This window comes from Felis catus, chromosome D3 (genome assembly GCF_018350175.1).
Source record: "Felis catus isolate Fca126 chromosome D3, F.catus_Fca126_mat1.0, whole genome shotgun sequence".
In the NCBI taxonomy this organism is placed as follows: Eukaryota; Metazoa; Chordata; class Mammalia; order Carnivora; family Felidae; genus Felis; species Felis catus.
The window spans coordinates 44,446,399-44,454,759 of NC_058379.1; the positions used below are offsets into that span (position 1 = coordinate 44,446,399).

The window sequence follows — 8,361 nt, forward strand, 5'->3', positions numbered from 1 at the left end:
TAGTCATGGGAAGGAAATTGAAAAACTTTAAGCAAGTCGTGAAGTTATCTCAGAAGCCTTACATTTTCTTTCTGACTTTGATCCAGGATTCCATTTGAAAGCCCCAAGGAAAAAAAGTTGACATTTAGTCATAAAGATGTTCATCATATTAATTTTTTAATTGAAAAGGAAGCCCTGTATGTATAAAATTAGAGGAACAGTTAATTACTTGAAGAAATAGACCAGGAGTTACTGAACTTTATCTGTAAAGGGCCAGATAGTTAACATTCTAGGCTTTGAGGGCCATATGGTCTCTGTCTCAACTATACAGCTATAGGCAATAGGTGAATGAATGGGCATGGTTGTGTTCCAACAAAACTTTACGAAAAATGGGCAGAGGGCTGGATTTGGCTCACGGGCTGTAGTTTGCCAACCACTGAGATATATTATAAAGCTGTTGTAAAAGTGTTTCGACAGTCCACTGACTGGGAAAAGATACTTGCAAAACATATGACCAATAAAGGATTAATATCTATAAAATCCTCCTTGAAATTAGTAAGGGAGACAGTCCAATAGAAAAGTAAAGAATGTAGCCAATTCACATAAGAGAAAAGTTAAGTAAAATGTAGGGGGAAATGTCTAACGTTCCTAGAATCAGAGAATGCAAAATTTAAAATGTGCTGCCGATTCACCCAAGGGGATATATTCAGGAAAGTGATAGTGTTCTTTGTAATAGTAAAATCGCTAACTAAATGTCCAACAGAAAAAGTTGTTAAATTGTTCATGTGTATAGTAAAATACATCAATGAAAATGAGCAAAGAATGCAAGTAGCAGAATACATATAGCTTGATGTCACCATATAAGAGGCATATAAACCTTTAAGGATGCTGACAAGTGGTTAAGATTTAGAAATGTGCACACAAAAAAATGCACGAGAATGATCGACAAGTTCAAGGGAGCAGTCACCTCAAATGGAAGGAAGGAGGGGAGTGTGATAGTTTTAACTGGGTAACGTTCTGTTTCTTAACCTGCGTGATGGGTGACTTAGGTTGAAACATAGGAAATTGCCGATACTTAATTGTCTTGACCCATAAAAACATCACTTTCATATGGTTCATATTAGTATTTATGCATTTTTTGAAATGTTTGTTTATTTTGAAAGAGAGTGCAAGCAGGGGAGTTTGAGTGACAGGTATGGAAACCAGTAAAACCCTCTGCTCTGAGTTGTTCAAAAGGTCTGCATTTGTAGGTTTCTGGCCAGTTCTCATTTCTTCACTTCCTGGGCCAAACAGATCATCTGTTCGGAGGCAACCTATGCTGTCATCCTCTTAATGCCTCTACCTTCCAAGTTTTACCCACTTAGCTACCTCTGGCTGCCTGTTTTAGCAACAGAAAAGCAAAAGACAATACCTTTCATTTCAGTTAAGTTGAAAGTGTACCAAGGTCAGTATTGACCTGTCTCTTGAAGTACAGAATGACAACAAGATGTTTGCAGTATTTGGAAATTGTGTTTGAATATGGTTATTTTTAATTAAATGTTAGAAGTCACATTCCTGAAGAATGTGGGGAAATGCCATTTGAGAATTGGCACTGGGGATCTATGAATGAATGACAATAAAAACCCATAGAATGTGGACCTCTAAGTAGTATTTCTTTCTGGGGATAACTTGTTGCAGTTGATAACTAAATTAGTTGACTGGGTGTATAAAAATTACATTTATGTCAGTGGTGGAACATACTTTGTAATTCAAGATAATATACCAGAATAGATGATTCTAAGTAATTTTACGGTAACCTTTTCCATTAGATACTAAGCCTTATTTTTTCTGAAATTTTATTTTTAAGTCTTTGAATATGCTTGAATTGTTACATTTGGGTTTTCTTTTCTTTCTTTCTTTCTTTCTTTCTTTCTTTCTTTCTTTCTTTCTTTCTTTCTTTCTTTCTTTCAGAAAGAGCATGCATGCATGAGCAGGGGAAAGGAGCAGAAGGAAAGGGGGCGAGAATATTAAGCAGGCTTTATGCTCAGCGTGGAGCCTGACATGGGGCTCAATCCCAGAGCCTGATGCAGGACTTGATACCATGACCTTGGGATCATGACCTGAGCTAAAATCAGGAGTCGAACTCTCAACCAGCTGAGCCACCCAGGCACCCCTGGGTGTTCTTTTAATAAACAGCTTTATGGAGATGTAATTTACATATCATACAATTTACCCATTTAAAGTTTGCAATTCAGTGACTTTTAGTTTATTTACAGGGCTGTGCATCCATCACTGCATTTCATTACCCAACCCCCCCCAAAAAAAAAAAAATCCCATCTCCTTACCTATCTAGCCTCCAATCTCCCCTTGTCCACCTCTAACCTTGGTAACCACCAATCTGCTTTTTGTCTCTCTAAATTTGCCTATTCTGGACGTTTTGTATAAATGGAATAACAATGTCTGGTCCTTTGGGACTGACTTCTTTGACTTGGCATCATATTTTCAAGGTTCATCCAAGTTGTAGCATGTGTCAGCACTTCATTTATTTTTGTTGCTGAATAATATCCCATGATATGAATATACATTTTCTTTATAGTTCGTCAGTTGACAAACATTTTGGTTATTTCTGTTTTGGGCTGTTACGAGTAATACTGCTATGGACATTCATGTCCAAGTTTCTGTGAACATGTTTTCAACTTAATCTTGTGTATACACCTAGGAATGGAACTATTGGATTGTATCGTAATTATGTTTAACCTTTTGAGAAACCGCTAGACTATTTTCCAAAGTGGCTGTAACATTTGACATTCTCATCAACAACATATAAAATGTATAAAAGTTCTAATTTTTTCTGGGGCGCCTGGGTGGCTTAGTTGGTTAAGAGCTTGATTTCGGCTCAGGTCACGATCTCACATTTCGTGGGACTGAGTTCTGGGTCATGACAGCTGGAACCTGCTTGGGATTCTCTCTCTCCCTATCTCTCTACCTGATCCCCATGCTCACTCTTGCTTTCTCTCTCACAAAATAAATAAATTAACTTAAAAATAACAATAAATGTCAGTCGGCATTTAAAAAACACTTTCCAATTTCCACAGCATCACCAGCACTTAATTAAGATCCTTGGATAATTATTTTTAATATTAATATCTTAATTTTTTATCCTGTATTGCCATAACAATGGGAGACACAGTATTCATATTGTGCCAAATTAAAGAGACTAAACACTACCTGCCGGCTTTGAATGGCAATTTTTCTCTCCAAGAACATTGCTACATTTTAAAACATGACAATCATATTAAAGTCACTGTAAGACATTTCCACCTGCATAAAATGAGGCTCAAGAAAACTAAACATCAATTAGCTTTTTAGACCTACATCTACCTCAAGAGGACTCCAGTGAAGACCACACTAGGTAGGCCTGTCCCTGTGAGAGGACGTGAGAAGACCTCCAGTATCTTGATGACTGAAATACGATTTCAACAAGCTGTATGTTTTCAAGAACAAAGACCTCCCTGTAAGCTCGTGTTCCAAATCACTGCCATAGTCTCATGATAATTGCCTCTTGTCGACTGGCTGTTCACTACAAACAGTCTTCATAGTGACAAAGCTGGGCATTTGAGGGAGAGGGCTGTCCCTGAGCCTTTCACTCTGGGGAACCTCTTAGGTTAATTTCAGTCATCTGGGGAAAAAACAAAACAAAACCCAAAACAACAACAACAAAACAACCTTTCCACAAAAAGGAAATGTTGCCATTCTGGAAACCAAAGTAAAAATAAAATATAGGAAGGCAACTGACAAGGATTTCTAAGACTGGAGCTTCAGATTTCTTTGTGTCTTGATCCATGGGCAGTTTAATGGTCATTCAGCAGCTACTTTCCGCCCCCCCCACCCCCACCCCGTCGTACCCAAGAGCTTTAAGTCAGGGAGGAGATTTTGCAATTTCAATGAGGATATTTTGTTTCCATTGTCAGACTGATCTATAGTTTTGCATAATCTGAATCTGGGTTCTACTCTGCAGTTTAAGATGTGAGCCAGGGGCCTGGCATTTGTCTTTATTGTGTTCCCCAATAACTTCATAATTAAAGCATTTGATGATTGTTTTTGTTTCTTCTTGCTGGCAATGATGTACATCATGTGAGGAATTGGGCTATTCATGTGCTTGCAGGTTAAAGGAAACCAATAAACTTTTGGGGGAACCTTATTAGGATTTTCCAAAGAAACAGAACCAATAGGAGATACTTACACATAAAAAGGGATTTATTTTACTGAATTGGCTCACACAGTTATGGAGGCTGAGAAGTTCTAACAACAGCCGCCTGCAAGCTGGAGACCCAAGAAAGCCAGTGGTGTAGTTACAATCTGAACCCAAAGTTCTGAGAACCACTGGTGCGAGCCCAAATCCAAAGGCTGGGGAACTGGGAAAGCGGTGGTGTAAGTTCCAGTCTGAGGGCAGAAGACCTATGTTTAGCCCAATCTGAAAGAGTAAATTCTGGTTTCCTCCACCTTCTTCTCAGGCCCCCAGTGGCTTGGGTGATGTCCACACAAATTGGGTTGAGCAATCTGCTTTAGTCAGTTGCTAATCTCATCCAAAAAAAAAAAGCACCTTCATAGATACACCCAGAAATAATGTTCATCCCGTGACCCATTCAAGTTGACACGTAAAATTAACCATCACAAGGACCAATACTTTACATCTTCTATCTTGATCATCTTCTGTCACTTGCTTATCTACATCTTACCACAGTCACCTTCACCTCTGATCTAGTTTCTTCCACCCACTAAACTGCAATCTTCCCTTTCAGAGTGTATCTTCTATGTATATTTACACATTTTTTGTGTAACATTGACAATCTCTGTGTGTAGATGCTTTGTTGGCAACCAACCGAGAAAAAGCAAACATTCTGCTAAGAACATATTGTACTTCATTGAGAAGCATGTTTATTTAGACCAAGGTCTTTCTGGATGATTACTTATTTTGGATTTATTGTGGATTATATTTCAGTAAGAAATAACATGCTTGTGTTTCCCATTCATACTTTTATCACAGGTTCCTAATCTTTACTAACTATTCTCATAAAATGACAACTCTCAGGACATTCATGAAAATTGCTAACCTAAAAGTTATCTTTCACATAGGGGCAACATGTCTGTCTCTTTCCACATTCCTTCCTGAGCCCAGAAAATAGAACAGAGCTTATAAAATATTAAGGGTCACAGAGCTTTGGTCATTTTGCTTACCTCACTTTCCAAGGAATCCTGGGTTGTATTGGCATTCCCCAGGAACATCTGCTAAAAGGCAGGCATGGAGGTTCTCCACACCATGTGGCTTTCTGTTTTGCGTATGATTCACAAATTGGGTAAGTGTGCTCTGTGCATTTAATTTTTCCCGTAAACCTGTCCTAAAGTGTACCTTGAAAGAAGAAAGGCATTCCAGTTTATCTTCCAATCCAAACTGTTCTTTGATGTAGTTTACCACTAACAAAGTAGATAATGTGACTCCACCTGTCTTAATCAATTTGATTCAAAACCCAGAGATGACACTTTTGAAACCCCAAAACATCAAAATATATAGATAGGATCCTAATAAATAAATGTGGTCACAAATTCCTGATGCGTATTTGTGACATATATGCATACATACATCTATCTGTCTATGTAGGTTTGTGCTTTACTTAAAGATGGATTGGGGGGCCTGCGTGGCTTGTTAGGCATCTAACGATTTCAACTCAGGTTGATTTCAACTGAGGTCATGATCTCACCATTCGAGAGACTGAGCCCCATGGTGGGCTCTCTGCTGGTGGCACAGAGCCTGCTTGGGATTCTCTCTCCCTCTCTCTGCCCCTCCCCCACTTGCTTGCTGGCTCACCCTCTCTCTCAAAATACATAAATAAACATTTAAAAATATATTTAAGATGTATTGAGGTCAATTATGAGCCAGAACATTGAAAATATAAAATTTTGGAGACCTCAGGTTAAATGGGTTCTGTAGCATACACCGCTAGTCTCCCACACAAAATCCGTTCTCTGCTCTTATCAACAGAACCCAATTTTGTTGGAAACAGAAATATGTCTATCTTTCAAAGCTTTATTTACCTGCCCATCCTGTACCTGGCCTTCCTCCCTGGATCACAGATGAGAGGACTGGAGATGTAGCAGCTATGTTTTATCAATGAGGAAAAGTCCAAGAAACCTAGACCCTGACATTCTTGATGTGTTGAGCCAATGCCAGCAACTTGTCTTTCTCTGAACTTTTTGTTCTGCAAGAAAAAAATACTTCTTTTGAATAAACTTTAGGAAGCTGATTTTTCTATTATCTGTTGCCAAATGCCAGTGGGTTCTTTTTTTGTTTTTCTTTTTGTTAAGATTTTATTTTTAAGCAATCTCTATACCCAATGCAGGCCTCAAACTTACAACCGAAAGGTCAAGAGTCTCATGCTCTACTGACTGAGCCAGCCAGGTGCCCCCACTGAGTTCTAATAGAAAAGAGCACTTAACCTCTGTGCTATAATATTATTCCTGCCCATCCTGTTTGTTCAGCTACCTTGGTAGGGATAAGATGAACCATTAAGATAATGATTCTTTGTGTGTACTATTAAAGGTTTAAATCAAGTTTTGCCAGCCTTCAAATATGTGTCAAAGAGCACATGAGCTTATAGTAGAACAAGTTGGTTGTGACAGTTCATTGCCCGAGCTGTAAGGAATGAGGCATCTGTAAAAACCAGGGGTGTGTTCGATATCTGCTTGCTTAATACTTTTTGGTATATTGCTGCACTGAGCTCTTAACAGGATTTTGAAGTGGTTTGGTAAAAGTTGATTAATTATATTTGCCCTAGAATAGGAACCCACCAGTGGAATTATATGCCATTTCATTAGGGCAATACCTTTCAGACATCAGCAAAATAGAATAGCACATTGAACCCCCATATAATTATTACCCACCTTCAAAAGTTACCAACTTCCGGACAAATTTCTTTCACCTGTGCTATGACCCATCTCCCCACCCTTCCCCCCCCACCATGACCCACTGAATTATTTCAAAGCAAATCTGAGGTATTTCATCTATAAATATTTCAGTATGTATTTCTGAAAGATAAGGGCTATTTTAAAAATATAATCGTAATATCATTCTCATGTTAAAAAAAAAACTATCAAATATCTGGGCAGGGTTCAATTTCTCCAATTGCCTCATAAATGGTATATTTGCAGTTGCTTAATGTTTTCTTACTTCATTTTGGCTTTTTCTTTGTAGTTTATAAACTGCATTTTCCTGTTTGCATCTCATCTGTCCTTTAACATGTCTCTCTGTACCCTGAATTTCCTGTTTTTGATCCAGTTATGCTTCAAGTTTAATTTTTTGTTAAAAATATTTCATAAGTGGCATTCATACTCATTTTCATTCTTGTGTTCTTTTTAAAAAATATTTATTTTTGAGAGACAGAGAGAAACAGAGTATGAGCAGGGGAGAGGCAGAGGGAGAGGGAGAGCAAGAATTTCAAGCAGGCTCCATGCCCAGTGCAGAACTCCACACAGGGTTCAATCTCACAACCATGAGATCATGACCTGAGCTGAAATCAAGAGTCAGACTCCTAACCGAATGAGCCACCCAAGCACCTCAAGAATTTTTTTCAACACTATCGTACTGTTTTCAGAAAAAGAATATGCTATTCTAATGAATTGACAGCAGTAACTAATTGATGAATCCTTTTTGCTGCATATTTGGCCATGATGGAGAGTTTTCAGGAACTGTGGAATCATATGACCCTTCTCCAAAATACCCAGCCTTCCTAACATGGCTGGTGAATATGATGGTGGTTCGGCCAGCTCTCACTTTTGAGTGAGCTATTTTGAATTCTGAACAGATGCTTCTAAGCTTTTTCCTCTTGGAGGTGGTTGCAGGTTAGCTATTCTGACTTACTTTGGAGGACTTTGGGATGGAGGCAAGAACATGAGAACCACAACAGTTCGCCCGGAGCCTGTTTCAGATTCTGTCTCCCTCTCTCTCTGACCCTGCACCGTTCATGCTCTGTCTCTCTCTGTCTCAAAAATGAATAAACATTAAAAAAAAAAAACAACCCCGTTTGGGGCGCCTGGGTGGCTCGGTCGGTTAAGCGTCCGACTTCAGCTCAGGTCATGATCTCACGGTCCATGAGTTCGAGCCTCTTGTCGGGCTCTGTGCTGACAGCTCCGAGCCTGGAGCCTGTTTCAGATTCTGTGTCTCCCTCTCTCTCTGCCCCTCCCTGTTCATGCTCTGTCTCTCTGTCTCAAAAATAAATAAACGTTAAAAAAATAAAAAATAAAAAAAAAAAAACCCTGTTTCTTTAAAAAAAAAAAAAAAAAAGAACCACAACAGTTCACCTCCCACTGCTTTCTGCCCCACTCCCAAAGAGTCAAGTAAGCTGAAAA

The 8,361-nt window shown here is 38.8% G+C and overlaps 1 long non-coding RNA gene across 1 annotated transcript; it reads right to left on the reverse strand.

The window, feature by feature from the left end:
* Positions 1-4,248: 4,248 nt before the first annotated feature.
* Positions 4,249-7,036, reverse strand: LOC111557306. Its single transcript, XR_002737291.2, has 2 exons — positions 6,052-7,036; positions 4,249-5,368 (listed from the first exon to the last, which is right to left on the reverse strand). It is a non-coding gene; the product is annotated as an uncharacterized LOC111557306 (long non-coding RNA).
* Between the last annotated feature and the right edge of the window lie 1,325 nt (positions 7,037-8,361).